The sequence below is a fragment of the Lissotriton vulgaris genome, chromosome 1_1 (assembly GCF_964263255.1).
Source record: "Lissotriton vulgaris chromosome 1_1, aLisVul1.2, whole genome shotgun sequence".
Lineage (NCBI taxonomy): Eukaryota > Metazoa > Chordata > Amphibia > Caudata > Salamandridae > Lissotriton > Lissotriton vulgaris.
Window position 1 is genome coordinate 1,079,601,582 of NC_141685.1, and position 14,961 is coordinate 1,079,616,542.

Below are 14,961 nucleotides of genomic sequence, written 5' to 3' on the forward strand. Positions count from 1 at the left end.
TTTTATTTTTTGTAAGTTTTATTAAACAAGTTCAGTAGGCAAATACAATATCAATGCAATAGTATAATAGTTTCATATTGACTGCATACAGTACAGCAGGCGTCTTTAAGGCACATGTACATCCAATATAGCCTTGCGAATTACACTGAATAATATACATACATCTGTGTACTTGTCGCCTCCATAAAACGAGGGGGCCTTCGAACAGGTAAGATTAACAACCAAAAAATCAAAAGAAAAAGAAAAGAGAAAGGAAGAAGAAACAATCGTTCACACCATGGTCAATGCACTAGTCCTGATCATATACATGCACAGCAGGTATTAAGCAATCTGTGCGGTCCGATATGGGCACTCCTCTACGTGTTTCACTGTGTATTAGCAGATTCCACCTGATTGAGTAGATATACTCTCAATGGCTCCCATATGTACCTGCGTCTCGATATCTCAGGTAACTCTTTAGAGTAAGTCGCCAAGTTATCTCTACAATAAACTAGATCTGTGAGCCACGTCTCTATCTTAGGCCTATGTTTACCCCCCCCCCCCCCCCCCCCCCCGCGTAAGTGCAACTCGGCGAGCTGCCATCAGAAGAGCCAGCCTCACAAACTTTCCAGTCACTCCTCGGAGGTGTGGTACACAGCACAATAGGCAAGGAAGCGGTTCACATCGCAGCTCCACATTCACCATATCTTTCAGGCAGCCTACAATCGCTTCCCAGAATTCCCAAACTTTCTGACACCCCCAGGCCAGATGCATGAAATCCGCGTCAGCATGACCACAATCCCTACAGTCCGTCGTCTCACGTAACCCATACCTGTGTAGTCGCAGTGGGGTGTAGTGCACCTGGTGCATATATTTGAAATGAATAATCCTCAAATTCCCATTCATGCTAAGCGTTCTGGTCAAACCACAAACATAATTCCAATCCGCCTCCGAAATTGGTTCAGACAAACAAGCAGTCCATCGCTCCCAACTCCGATCCAGCGAGCCCCACGCTTTCATTCTTTATCAGCTTATACAATTTTGAAATCATGCTTTTATTGCTGGGGGTGGTAATCGCGTATTGTAAAGAGGCCAGAGCAGGGGGTTCTTGCGGGTATGTAGTGTAATGCGTTTTGAGTGCATGTCTGAGGCGATGCATTGCAAACCGGAACGCGAGCGTCTGATTATCAATATAGGCCAGGTCCTCCTAAACCACCACAGTCCCCTGCACATACACATCTGACATGCGTCTGAAGCCCGCCTCATGTAGTAAACGGAGCGAAGGCGTTTCCTGGGTCACCGATAAGGCAGCGTGGTGTGCCAGCTCGAGAGATGGGGCATATAACGGCAGCCTACGAGCCAGCTGTCCAATCCTCCACCAAGCAGCGACAGTAGTGTCAACTGCGTTGATTTCAGCTCTGGGGGTGCCACGGCTACGTCGAGTGATCACGCTATTGAGCGGGACCGGGGCCACGTCTCCTTCTTCCACCGCGACGAGTGGTGTGAATGCATGAGGTCTGTACCAATAATAGAGATATTGCGCTTGCGCACTCAAGTAGTAAAGAAAAAAATCCGGGGCTTCAAATCCCCCCCTCTCATAGCTGTTGGTTAAGGTAGTCCATCCCACCCGGGCATGTTTGCCGGCCCATGCCAGTCGGAGCAGCTGAACTCTAACAGTCTTGAAAAATTGTAAAGTGAGTACTATCGGGACGTTAAGAAAGATACAGAAAGCGCGGGAGCGCCAACCAGCCATCCACCTGGCTCTCTAACGATGAGTATGCTCTACCATAATTTTCCCGGATCACTATCTTCGGGTCTTTATGAACCCATACTCCAAGGTATTTTACCGGATCCGTGGTCCATATCAGCGGAAACTCTAAGTCCGGACACGTTGTGATCTCCGTCAGTGGAATGACAAAGGACTTATCACAATTTATAAACAACCCTGATAGCCTACCAAAGCGGACATATTCTCTGAGCAGCTGTGTTAGACATCTAGCTGGTTGACGGACAAAGAGAACCAACCAACGTTCTTTTTGTATAGAGAACGTGTGCTGCGATGATCAATAGACAGAAGCATATGAAAATGATTACAATAATCAAAATAGTAAATAGCAGGTATAGTTTCACCATGGTGCTAAGAACAGTGTATATACACAGGCATATCCCTTCCCTATGTGCAATCCCTACCCTATGTGTGTCTAGGGTGTGTGTGAGTGTGTAGCCAAAAATCCCTCCACTGGATGATTCAATCCCATTACGTGGCAGGACAGAATGTAGGACCCCGTCTTGGTCACACACTGGACATCCCTCAAGGTGATGTTAGGCAGCTGCTTGGCGGGGCATCAGCCCACAGGGACCTCTCGATGTCCAGAGAAGTGTCTCCTCTGGCTAAACCTGGAATTGCATATTCATTTATAATAAAAAGCATCCTTGCATTGTATATACAGATTAATATTGCTGTGGGTTTGCAGATAGCCCTGTCGCTTGGTGGATAAAGATAAAACAACATTGCCACTATAACAAGGGGGCCCCCGAAGTTAGATAAATGTGGAGATACAGGGGAGAAGGGCAATCAAAATACAGAAAAACTCTCCAACCGAATTGAATCAAAAGGTGCTAATAAAGTCACCAAGAATTAAATCTCCCTGGGGGGCGCTAGAGGGCGCGCACGCAGAATGGCCGCACTGTAGTGAGGCTCCTGCAGCCTGGCCAGAAGATCCTAAATTTATCCTAAACCACCAACACCAAACCCGAATTACACTGGGTGGAGGTGACGTAAATATTGACCTGCACTCCCGGTGAAAATTTGGAGGAGATCCGACTTTGCAATCAGAAGTTAGAGGTGGCGGAGTTTCTGACTGAGAGCTACGCCGGAGGCTGGCAAATCGAGACGTGGGGAGCAAGGAACTACTCTACATCGCGGCGTCCCACGAGGCGTGCAGGCCCCAAGAGTTGGTCCGCCAGAGAAGCACCCTTCAAGCAGCGCCGCTGCGGTGTAATGAGGATTGCGACACCGTCCTGACACTGGAAGCTGCCACAACTATCGGAACATCCTGGTGACTGGAAATCGGATGGATGTGTGGTGGTGAGTCGAGAAGTTGCGGTAAGGAGCGCTGCCTGCGGTTCTGCGGGAAGGCGGAAAGGCCTGACAGAGGGTGGCGCAACATCGTTGGGAAGCATACGTGAGGCCGGAGACCTACGGCGAGCAATGAGACCCCCTCCCTGCTACACATACCTGGTGGACCTGCTTGTTCTTGCCTGAGTGAGGTAAGGTGGGCACTGCGGGGCCTTTTTCTGACTTTGCACTTCGGGTCCAGTCTGGGATTCTAATTTGCATGCTACTGCCGAGGCCTGACCAGGCGGCCGTGCCCTGGCCTGCGTAGCGGAAAAGTTGAACCCCAGCGCCTCATGCTGTGACGGGCCGGGAGGCAGAGACGGAGGGCTGGACTGGTGAGCAGCCCATCGCGCAGCGGATGGTGCGACCTGAGGCCTCAGAGGGATAGCTGCGTGTGGGCCTGGTGCATGCACCCGGGACTGAGCTGTGGCGCTGGTTGGGCAATCAAGGCTGCGGCGATTTGGAATACACCGGCAGGAAGCAGCAGCGTGAGCCAGCAGAGCGGTGGGGGAAAATACCGCTACACCGTCCGCTCAGTGGGCACCTCAGTGGCAAGGCTGACCAGTTTAAGCCGTTAAAGTGAAAGACTGAGCGGGTACTGGGCACAAGCCGGCGACAACACTGCTCATGAATATTGGCTCCTGCCACTCTAGAGAAAAACGTGTGAAACGATCCTCCCCAGCTACTACAAGGCCCTACAAGGGACTCACAATGGGTAAACAGGACAATCGACAGCCTAAACTGACTTTTGAATCCACGACTACCAAAAAAGGATTGCGAAACACACCGGACCCTGGAGGCTCGCAGAGTCCGCCTGCCACTGGGGCAAGTACTAGTTCATCAACGGCGGACATACAACAACTGATGCAGGAAATGAGGCAAGGGTTTGCTACAATAGTAGACAAAGTTGACTGCATGTCGTCTAGGATGGACGCCATTGCACAAAAGATGGATGTGCATGAAGAGCGAATTACTGAAACTGAAAGGCGAATCTCTGAAAATGATGACACCACGGCGTCACATACCACTCAGCTCTCGAGAATGGATAATATCCTCAGGGTCATTGCAGCGAAAAATAAGGAGTTGGAAGCTCGCAGCCGGCGCAATAACATTCGTGTTATAGGCGTGCCGGAATCCACCAACATTGGCCGGATGGAAGAATACATGGAGAGGATACTCCTTGCTGCGGTTGGGCCTGAAGCGTTCTCCAAACAATTCATTGTCAAAAGAGCGCACCGCTCCCTTGGACCACGGCCTAAACCTGGTGCTCCGCCAAGACAAATCATTGCTCGGCTCCTAAACTACCGCGATCGAGATATTGCGCTGCGAGCAGCACGTGCCAACCAAAACCTATCATGTGATGGAGTCAATTTTTCCATTTACCCTGATTTTACGCCCATAGTACAGGAACAGAGACGTAAATTCCTTGATGTCAAGAAAAAACTCTGTACGTTGCAAATAGACTATGCCCTACTATACCCTGCAAAACCGAGGGTGACCCATCAAGCGAAGCAACACTTCTTCACGCAAGTAGACGACTTTTTGAAAACCCTGCGGCGGGCGAGACCGGGAAGGCGGGAAGAAGACGGCGAGGGTCAACAAGATGAAGAGCCGATGAATAGGGACAATTAACGATGTTGAAGTACTGTGATGTCGCAAGGGCTCTCACTCGGATGCTCACAGGGAAAATCTCTGTCATGTGTAATCATCGCTGCTAGCCGAAAAGATATCATGGACGGGTACTGGACTGTTGGTGGTAACGTATTCCAGGCACCACCCCTTCCCTTAGACTGTCCCCAACGAGGCCAGTCAGGACTTAGGGCAAGGTGTAGGGGGTGGATATGTGCATTCCTCAGATGACCCCGATAGGGAATACCCCAATGGTCTTATTTGGCACATTGTGGAGGTTGGGTTGTTTAATGTCTTTCTGGGGTGGGGGGTGGGATGGAGATACTGGCAAGTTGGGAATGCTTCAGTGGGAGGGGGGTGAGGTTGGGTACTTCGGGATCGAGATGATGTTCGATGCTATTGTGTTTGGTGCTGAAGTCTTTCTATCTAAAATGCATAAGGATGGTCTGTTGGGGCACAAGGTGCATGTTTTATTTGCAGGAATGACGGGAATGGTGTGTGTTTGGGACACAACTACTGTTCTGTCCTGGAAAGTAGGTAAAGAAAAGATGTATCAGGTATTACCTCAGTGGGGGGAGGATGGGCCACGAAACCTTGCATTGTTTTTGATAGGACTCATTGCATGGGCACTTGGAACTGTAGTAGAAATTTTTCCTTCTAGCGAGGTTGGAGTGTTTCAGTTGGGGGTAGGGGGGAGTTGGATATTTGACAATTTTGGTATAAGTTTTGGCACAATGAATATCAAAGAGATGTTGCATATAGATCCGTTCAGGCTTCAGGTTGATGGCATACTAGAAGGTGCCATTGCAGTGCATTTCGTACACATGAGAGTTGATTCACAATATTGCATGAGTGTGTATGTTACGGTGGGGCTCGAGGTGCAGGACTATTGGCCTGCTATGCAGAGGAGAGGTGCTAGAACTGCTGTGGTGGGCGTTAGACCCTCCCTGGCGCGCCCGATATGCTATACATTATTATGTGACCGAAATACTGATGGGGGATACTGATTTAAATATGCTGACATGGAATGTGAGGGGATTGGGAGACCATAGGAAACGGCGCCAGATTCTATCATACCTGGACCGCCATTCAGTGCACATAGCCTTCCTTCAAGAAACTCATTTTAAAGCACAGGCTACCCACACCTTTGCCAGCCGGTGGGCGATCAACACTATCTTCTCGTCCTACTCAACGTATGCTAGAGGCACATCAATACTAGTAAAGAGAGGCACGCCCTTTATTATGGCAGGTACCAATGCAGATCAGCAAGGAAGGTATTGTATGATGTGGGGCAGACTAGGACACATTGCAGTTACCTTAGTATGTTGCTATGGCCCCAACATTGACAATCCTCAGTTCTCAGTTTTTCACGGATTTATGGGCGACCATTGTAGGAACGGGCCCACAGCACCTAATATGGGGGGGAGATTTCAACACTACGTTGGACCCAACTACTGATAGGTCTCATCCTTCCCCCCACCATTACACTAAGGCGAGGATGACACTGCGGGCGGCACTCACAGATCACAATTTGATTGACACCTGGAGACACCTACACATGGACATACGGGAAGGTACGCACTTTACGGCACAGGCGCGCTCATGGGCGAGGTTGGATTATATATTTATATCCCCACAGCTTTACACTGCACTTGGCAAATCTTACCACCTCACTAGAACGTACTCTGATCACACACCAGTGAAAATTACTTTGCGGTCACCGGATTTAGCCCCCCCGACAACTGCCTGGCGACTGCAACCCACGATGTTGCTTGACGCTGCATTTCAGGATGAGCTACGCGAAGAATGCTTGGACTTTTTCAAGCGGAATAAAGATTCAGTCAATTACGTAGAAACTATTTGGGACGCATTTAAAGTGACATTAAGGGGGATCTGCATAGCGAAGGGATCAGGAGTTTTGAAGAGTATAATGGCGCGATTGATGACGCTGGAGATGGAGCTAATAATACCTTGAGGCATCATTGGCCATCGGTCCTGATGAAACCACCCTTTCAAATATACGTGAGAAAATATCTGAGTATACTGATGAAGCCGCCAGGGAGGCCAAGTTTAGGGGCAAGTATTGGATAGCTCGCCGATATAGTGAAGGCGAGAGACCGGGAAAAGCTTTGGCCGCCACAATGAAATTGGAGCGAACCCCTAACATTATACTAGAACTCGAGAATCCAGAAGGTGAAGCGTTAAGAGACACTGCGCAGATCCTCAACACCTTTGTGACGCATTACAGCGCATTGTACACGTCCACTAGGACTGGTGACCTCCGCTTGCAAGAATATCTTGAAGATGTATCCTTGGGGTGGCTGAGTGATGTGCAGAGAGCATTTTTAAGTGCCCCTTTCGAACTTGATGAGGTGCGTGAGGCCATCATGAACATGCGGTCGGGTAAAGCTACGGGACTGGATGGGATTCCAATAAAGTTTTATGAAACATACATTGACTTTATGGTTCCGGTGCTTCGGGAAGTCTACGAAGACGCACTAGAAGTGGGCCACCTGCCCCCCTCTATGAGGGCAGCACTTATCACCTCACTTTTGAAACCCGGGAAGCCGGCGAATAAATGTGACTCTTACCCGCCCCTTTCCTTGCTTAATTGTGACGTGAAGATACTTGCCAAATTGATTGCTAATCGTATTGCTCTCTTACTCCCTAACCTAATATTACCCGACCAATCAGGCTTTGTGCCTGGTAGGGCGACGTCACATAATTTACGTACCTTTTTTTCAGTTTTAAATTAGGTACATGAAGACCAACCGATGGCGGCTATTTTCCTTGACGCCACAAAAGCCTTTGACTCTTTGGAATGGGATTATGTGTTAAGCATACTGGAACGTATGGGCTTTCCGACAATATTTATTTCATGGATTAAGCTACTGTATGAGGCTCCAGTGGCCAGGGTGCTTATTAATGGCAGGCTTTCCTCTGAATTCTCCGTCACCAGAGGCACTAGGCAGGGGTGTCCCCTATTGCCGCTCCTGTTTGCCATAGCTACAGAGCCACTGGCGGCGAAACTGCGGCAACCTCACAAGGAAAGAGCACTGAGATGTTTCCAAAGACAAATTCTAATATCCATGTACGCAGACGATATTACTCTATATGTACGAGATCCCAGCGAAAACTTGAATCCCATCTTAAGAGAATTTATTCGATTTGGTAGACTGTCGGGAGTTCAAATCAATTGGGATAAGTCGTGCATATTCCCACTCATGGCATCAACAAGACGGTTCGGACTCGATTACCCGATTGCTTGGTGCGAAGGGGATTTTAAATACTTGGGTATCCACATTGAAAAAGACAGAGATGAGTTATTAAGTGCCAAATATGGAACGACGATGACTCGTATTGTGGAGAACATTGAGAGGTGGATCACCCTGCCTCTTTCCATGGCGGGTAGGGCGTCTTTGATAAAGATGGTGATCCTCCCGCAATTGTTATATCTGTTTTTGAACATTCCTTTTTACCCAGGCAGGTATTTTTTTCAGCAACTCCGAACGGAGCTCTTCCGATTAGTATGGGGCGGAAAACACCTAGGCTAAAATGGGATATTCTCACTAGGCCATACAACCGGGGTGGATTTGGCATTCCCGACTTTGAACTTTATTATCAAGCTGCTCAGGCTCACTTTGCCTTCTTCTGGGTGCGACAGCCTAGGTATATGCCTCAACTGGCAGCAGAACAGTGGCTGGCCCATCCAATCCCCATAGAAGGCGCGCTGTATGCATTAGTCCCAGGCAAAGATAAGACCCCCACGACCGTGATGAGCACAGTGACCGCATGGAACCGGCTTGCGGCTAGATTGGAGACTGAAATGCTATATGCGCCGCTATTGCCTCTCGTTTACCACCCAAGTATGCCGCTACTGCAAGAAACAGGTTTTCGCAAGTTGCTCCACAAGATCCATGTCATGACGTGGGGCGACCTATATCAGGATGGAATATTCCGTTCTATGGAACAGCTATATGAAAGCATACAAACGTCTCCACTAGATGTCTTTCGATATATTCGACTAAGGCAGGGACTGAAAGCGCTTACGCCGGATTTCCCTCGTGAGCCTCAGACTTTTACTCCCCTGCAGCGTATAATCCAAGATGATACGCCTAAAAAATTGGTGTCGACAATCTACAGATTAGTCCACACACAAATAGATACCCCACCATTAGCGGCTAAAATAAAATGGGATCAAGAACTGGGGGCGCCACTTCGGAAAAACAGTGGGAATTCTGTCTCCAACAAACGGAACGCATTTCTTCTAGCAGCAGGTACAGAATTATACACTATAAATTTATACATAGACTGTATTACACCCCGGCCCGAATGTGCAGATTTAAACTTCACACCACTGACAATTATGATAGGTGTCATGCCCCAGGGGCTGATTTTCTACACTTGGCATGAGCATGTGACGCAGTACAGCTATATTGGCGCCAAGTGTTCACGGCACTGTCCAAAATGATTAATACAGAGTTAGATCCCTCACCGGTTCTGGCCCTACTGGGATATGTGGAGCCTATACAGGCAGCACATCGTAAATTCACTGCACTAGCCCTATTAGTAGCTAAAATGAGAGTTGCCTGTAGGTGGGGCAGGGGCAGAGCCCCAAAATGTAAGGACTGGCTGCGCGACCTTACTTATTGCCAGTGACAGATAAATACGTATTCTGAATTACTGCCGACTGCCTCACGACCCACAGATATCTGGGCCCCATTACAATGTTATCTATTGGCAGGGAATGTCGCTGCTGAGGAAGAAGTGGAGGCTTGAAGGGTCGTTACGAGATAATATTTGGATCCACACGGAAACACACAGCGCTGACAATGTGAGATTGGGATACTGGTGTGAGGGTTGTGTGGGGTGGAGCTGGGGAGGAGGGGGGCCGTACGGCGGTACGGACCTGAATTGTATACCATGCTTTTCTTTTAGCAGGAAATCGGATCTGAGGATCTCATGCGCTTATATACTAGATGTTACATGATAGAACTCTGTTCTCGTAGGAATGTGCCTAGGTTACCAGAAACTTGTAATGCAAGGTGACTCCGGATGTGAATAATGTAGGTCTGACTTATTATAGCTAAGTAATATTATGATGCGGACATTTATGCTCAGGCAACGTGGTTCTATGCATGCATTGTATGTTTTGAACTGAAATGTGTACTTGGAAATGCATTCTTTGATGATGTATTGTCGCTTAAAACTTCCAAAAAAAAAGTAAAAAAAAAAAAGAATTAAATCTCCCTCCCAGCGATCACTGGCCTAAGAGAAAAGATAAAACGTATTCATGGGTTCATTTTAGTCAGCATTTATTCCAATAATTAGTTAGTTGGTATTCATTAACCCCTTCCATGCTCACGACAAGGTCAACTCGTCATGGGTGTTACCTGCGCTGTGCTTATGACGAGTTGACCTTGTCATGAAACTATAGTATTCAAACATCATCCGCACAGGAGGGGAAAACCCCCTAGCAGCCAAGGTGTTAATACAATGTCACACAAAAATGAGAAAAAAATGAAAAAAGCATATCCCCACAAATCAATCATGCAGACATTCAAAACAAAACACACTCATGACACAGTCATTCTCAGAATTCGCCTCTATCAATAGCTGATTCAACTATTCTGAGTATTTTACGTTTCAGGTTAGGTTCAGGTTGGATCTGATCTTCTTATAATGGTTAGGTGAACTAAGGAGGTCATGCATTTTGGTAGAATAATTGTCAGTGTCAAATAAAATAATGCCTCCCCCTGTTATTCTTGAAAACTGATCTTTAATATCCTGACAAACTGAAATATATGTAGGATACTCATTGTCATTTATGATTGTGGTTTTCTCCTTCTTTCAGAACAGTTTTACCCTTTTGCTGGAATGCTAAGATCCTTTAGGATCAGGACGAATGAGAATGACTGTGTGATGAGTGTGCTTACTTTTGAATGTCGATTTACAAAAGGGGGTGGTGATGAACAGAGTGTCTGAATTGAGCAGACCACTCTTACCCAGTCCAAAGATCAGGGCTTGATCCATCACCGTTATTTATCTCACTGCCCCATCCCAGCTCAGAATCTGGCTATATGCAAATCAGTCTGTCCCTGGCCCAGTGCATCATGGGAACAGGGCAGACTAAACTACCAAGCCAATTCTTTACCAGAAAGGAGACAAGCTACCGGGGACCGGTTTCTGGCATTTCAGCCTCTTCGGCCCGGCTTGCTTGAATCCTGATGGAGCAGTGAGAAAGGGACTCATGTCTGAGTATACCCTGCCACACCTATAGTGGCCAAAATCGATTTACAAAAGGGGGTGGTGATGAACAGAGTGTCTAAATTGAGCAGACCACTCTTACCCAGTCCAAAGATCAGGGCTTGATCCATCACCGTTATTTATCTCACTGCCCCATCCCAGCTCAGAATCTGGCTATATGCAAATCAGTCTGTCCCTGGCCCAGTGCATCATGGGAACAGGGCAGACTAAACTACCAAGCCAATTCTTTACCAGAAAGGAGACAAGCTACCGGGGACCGGTTTCTGGCATTTCAGCCTCTTCGGCCCGGCTTGCTTGAATCCTGATGGAGCAGTGAGAAAGGGACTCATGTCTGAGTATACCCTGCCACACCTATAGTGGCCAAAATCGATTTACAAAAGGGGGTGGTGATGAACAGAGTGTCTGAATTGAGCAGACCACTCTTACCCAGTCCAAAGATCAGGGCTTGATCCATCACCGTTATTTATCTCACTGCCCCATCCCAGCTCAGAATCTGGCTATATGCAAATCAGTCTGTCCCTGGCCCAGTGCATCATGGGAACAGGGCAGACTAAACTACCAAGCCAATTCTTTACCAGAAAGGAGACAAGCTACCGGGGACCGGTTTCTGGCATTTCAGCCTCTTCGGCCCGGCTTGCTTGAATCCTGATGGAGCAGTGAGAAAGAAACTCATGTCTGAGTATACCCTGCCACACCTATAGTGGCCAAAATCGATTTACAAAAGGGGGTGGTGATGAACAGAGTGTCTGAATTGAGCAGACCACTCTTACCCAGTCCAAAGATCAGGGCTTGATCCATCACCGTTATTTATCTCACTGCCCCATCCCAGCTCAGAATCTGGCTATATGCAAATCAGTCTGTCCCTGGCCCAGTGCATCATGGGAACAGGGCAGACTAAACTACCAAGCCAATTCTTTACCAGAAAGGAGACAAGCTACCGGGGACCGGTTTCTGGCATTTCAGCCTCTTCGGCCCGGCTTGCTTGAATCCTGATGGAGCAGTGAGAAAGGGACTCATGTCTGAGTATACCCTGCCACACCTATAGTGGCCAAAATCGATTTACAAAAGGGGGTGGTGATGAACAGAGTGTCTGAATTGAGCAGACCACTCTTACCCAGTCCAAAGATCAGGGCTTGATCCATCACCGTTATTTATCTCACTGCCCCATCCCAGCTCAGAATCTGGCTATATGCAAATCAGTCGGTCCCTGGCCCAGTGCATCATGGGAACAGGGCAGACTAAACTACCAAGCCAATTCTTTACCAGAAAGGAGACAAGCTACCGGGGACCGGTTTCTGGCATTTCAGCCTCTTCGGCCCGGCTTGCTTGAATCCTGATGGAGCAGTGAGAAAGGGACTCATGTCTGAGTATACCCTGCCACACCTATAGTGGCCAAAATCGATTTACAAAAGGGGGTGGTGATGAACAGAGTGTCTGAATTGAGCAGACCACTCTTACCCAGTCCAAAGATCAGGGCTTGATCCATCACCGTTATTTATCTCACTGCCCCATCCCAGCTCAGAATCTGGCTATATGCAAATCAGTCTGTCCCTGGCCCAGTGCATCATGGGAACAGGGCAGACTAAACTACCAAGCCAATTCTTTACCAGAAAGGAGACAAGCTACCGGGGACCGGTTTCTGGCATTTCAGCCTCTTCGGCCCGGCTTGCTTGAATCCTGATGGAGCAGTGAGAAAGGGACTCATGTCTGAGTATACCCTGCCACACCTATAGTGGCCAAAATCGATTTACAAAAGGGGGTGGTGATGAACAGAGTGTCTGAATTGAGCAGACCACTCTTACCCAGTCCAAAGATCAGGGCTTGATCCATCACCGTTATTTATCTCACTGCCCCATCCCAGCTCAGAATCTGGCTATATGCAAATCAGTCTGTCCCTGGCCCAGTGCATCATGGGAACAGGGCAGACTAAACTACCAAGCCAATTCTTTACCAGAAAGGAGACAAGCTACCGGGGACCGGTTTCTGGCATTTCAGCCTCTTCGGCCCGGCTTGCTTGAATCCTGATGGAGCAGTGAGAAAGGGACTCATGTCTGAGTATACCCTGCCACACCTATAGTGGCCAAAATCGATTTACAAAAGGGGGTGGTGATGAACAGAGTGTCTGAATTGAGCAGACCACTCTTACCCAGTCCAAAGATCAGGGCTTGATCCATCACCGTTATTTATCTCACTGCCCCATCCCAGCTCAGAATCTGGCTATATGCAAATCAGTCTGTCCCTGGCCCAGTGCATCATGGGAACAGGGCAGACTAAACTACCAAGCCAATTCTTTACCAGAAAGGAGACAAGCTACCGGGGACCGGTTTCTGGCATTTCAGCCTCTTCGGCCCGGCTTGCTTGAATCCTGATGGAGCAGTGAGAAAGGGACTCATGTCTGAGTATACCCTGCCACACCTATAGTGGCCAAAATCGATTTACAAAAGGGGGTGGTGATGAACAGAGTGTCTGAATTGAGCAGACCACTCTTACCCAGTCCAAAGATCAGGGCTTGATCCATCACCGTTATTTATCTCACTGCCCCATCCCAGCTCAGAATCTGGCTATATGCAAATCAGTCTGTCCCTGGCCCAGTGCATCATGGGAACAGGGCAGACTAAACTACCAAGCCAATTCTTTACCAGAAAGGAGACAAGCTACCGGGGACCGGTTTCTGGCATTTCAGCCTCTTCGGCCCGGCTTGCTTGAATCCTGATGGAGCAGTGAGAAAGGGACTCATGTCTGAGTATACCCTGCCACACCTATAGTGGCCAAAATCGATTTACAAAAGGGGGTGGTGATGAACAGAGTGTCTGAATTGAGCAGACCACTCTTACCCAGTCCAAAGATCAGGGCTTGATCCATCACCGTTATTTATCTCACTGCCCCATCCCAGCTCAGAATCTGGCTATATGCAAATCAGTCTGTCCCTGGCCCAGTGCATCATGGGAACAGGGCAGACTAAACTACCAAGCCAATTCTTTACCAGAAAGGAGACAAGCTACCGGGGACCGGTTTCTGGCATTTCAGCCTCTTCGGCCCGGCTTGCTTGAATCCTGATGGAGCAGTGAGAAAGGGACTCATGTCTGAGTATACCCTGCCACACCTATAGTGGCCAAAATCGATTTACAAAAGGGGGTGGTGATGAACAGAGTGTCTGAATTGAGCAGACCACTCTTACCCAGTCCAAAGATCAGGGCTTGATCCATCACCGTTATTTATCTCACTGCCCCATCCCAGCTCAGAATCTGGCTATATGCAAATCAGTCTGTCCCTGGCCCAGTGCATCATGGGAACAGGGCAGACTAAACTACCAAGCCAATTCTTTACCAGAAAGGAGACAAGCTACCGGGGACCGGTTTCTGGCATTTCAGCCTCTTCGGCCCGGCTTGCTTGAATCCTGATGGAGCAGTGAGAAAGGGACTCATGTCTGAGTATACCCTGCCACACCTATAGTGGCCAACATCGATTTACAAAAGGGGGTGGTGATGAACAGAGTGTCTGAATTGAGCAGACCACTCTTACCCAGTCCAAAGATCAGGGCTTGATCCATCACCGTTATTTATCTCACTGCCCCATCCCAGCTCAGAATCTGGCTATATGCAAATCAGTCTGTCCCTGGCCCAGTGCATCATGGGAACAGGGCAGACTAAACTACCAAGCCAATTCTTTACCAGAAAGGAGACAAGCTACCGGGGACCGGTTTCTGGCATTTCAGCCTCTTCGGCCCGGCTTGCTTGAATCCTGATGGAGCAGTGAGAAAGGGACTCATGTCTGAGTATACCCTGCCACACCTATAGTGGCCAAAATCGATTTACAAAAGGGGGTGGTGATGAACAGAGTGTCTGAATTGAGCAGACCACTCTTACCCAGTCCAAAGATCAGGGCTTGATCCATCACCGTTATTTATCTCACTGCCCCATCCCAGCTCAGAATCTGGCTATATGCAAATCAGTCTGTCCCTGGCCCAG

The 14,961-nt window shown here is 48.3% G+C and overlaps 1 protein-coding gene across 1 annotated transcript in view; it reads right to left on the minus strand.

The window, feature by feature from the left end:
- The window catches only part of DMC1 (DNA meiotic recombinase 1), a 1,170,937-nt gene that overhangs the window by 1,134,984 nt on the left and 20,992 nt on the right, over positions 1-14,961 (minus strand). The gene's annotated exons all lie outside the window — the stretch shown is intronic.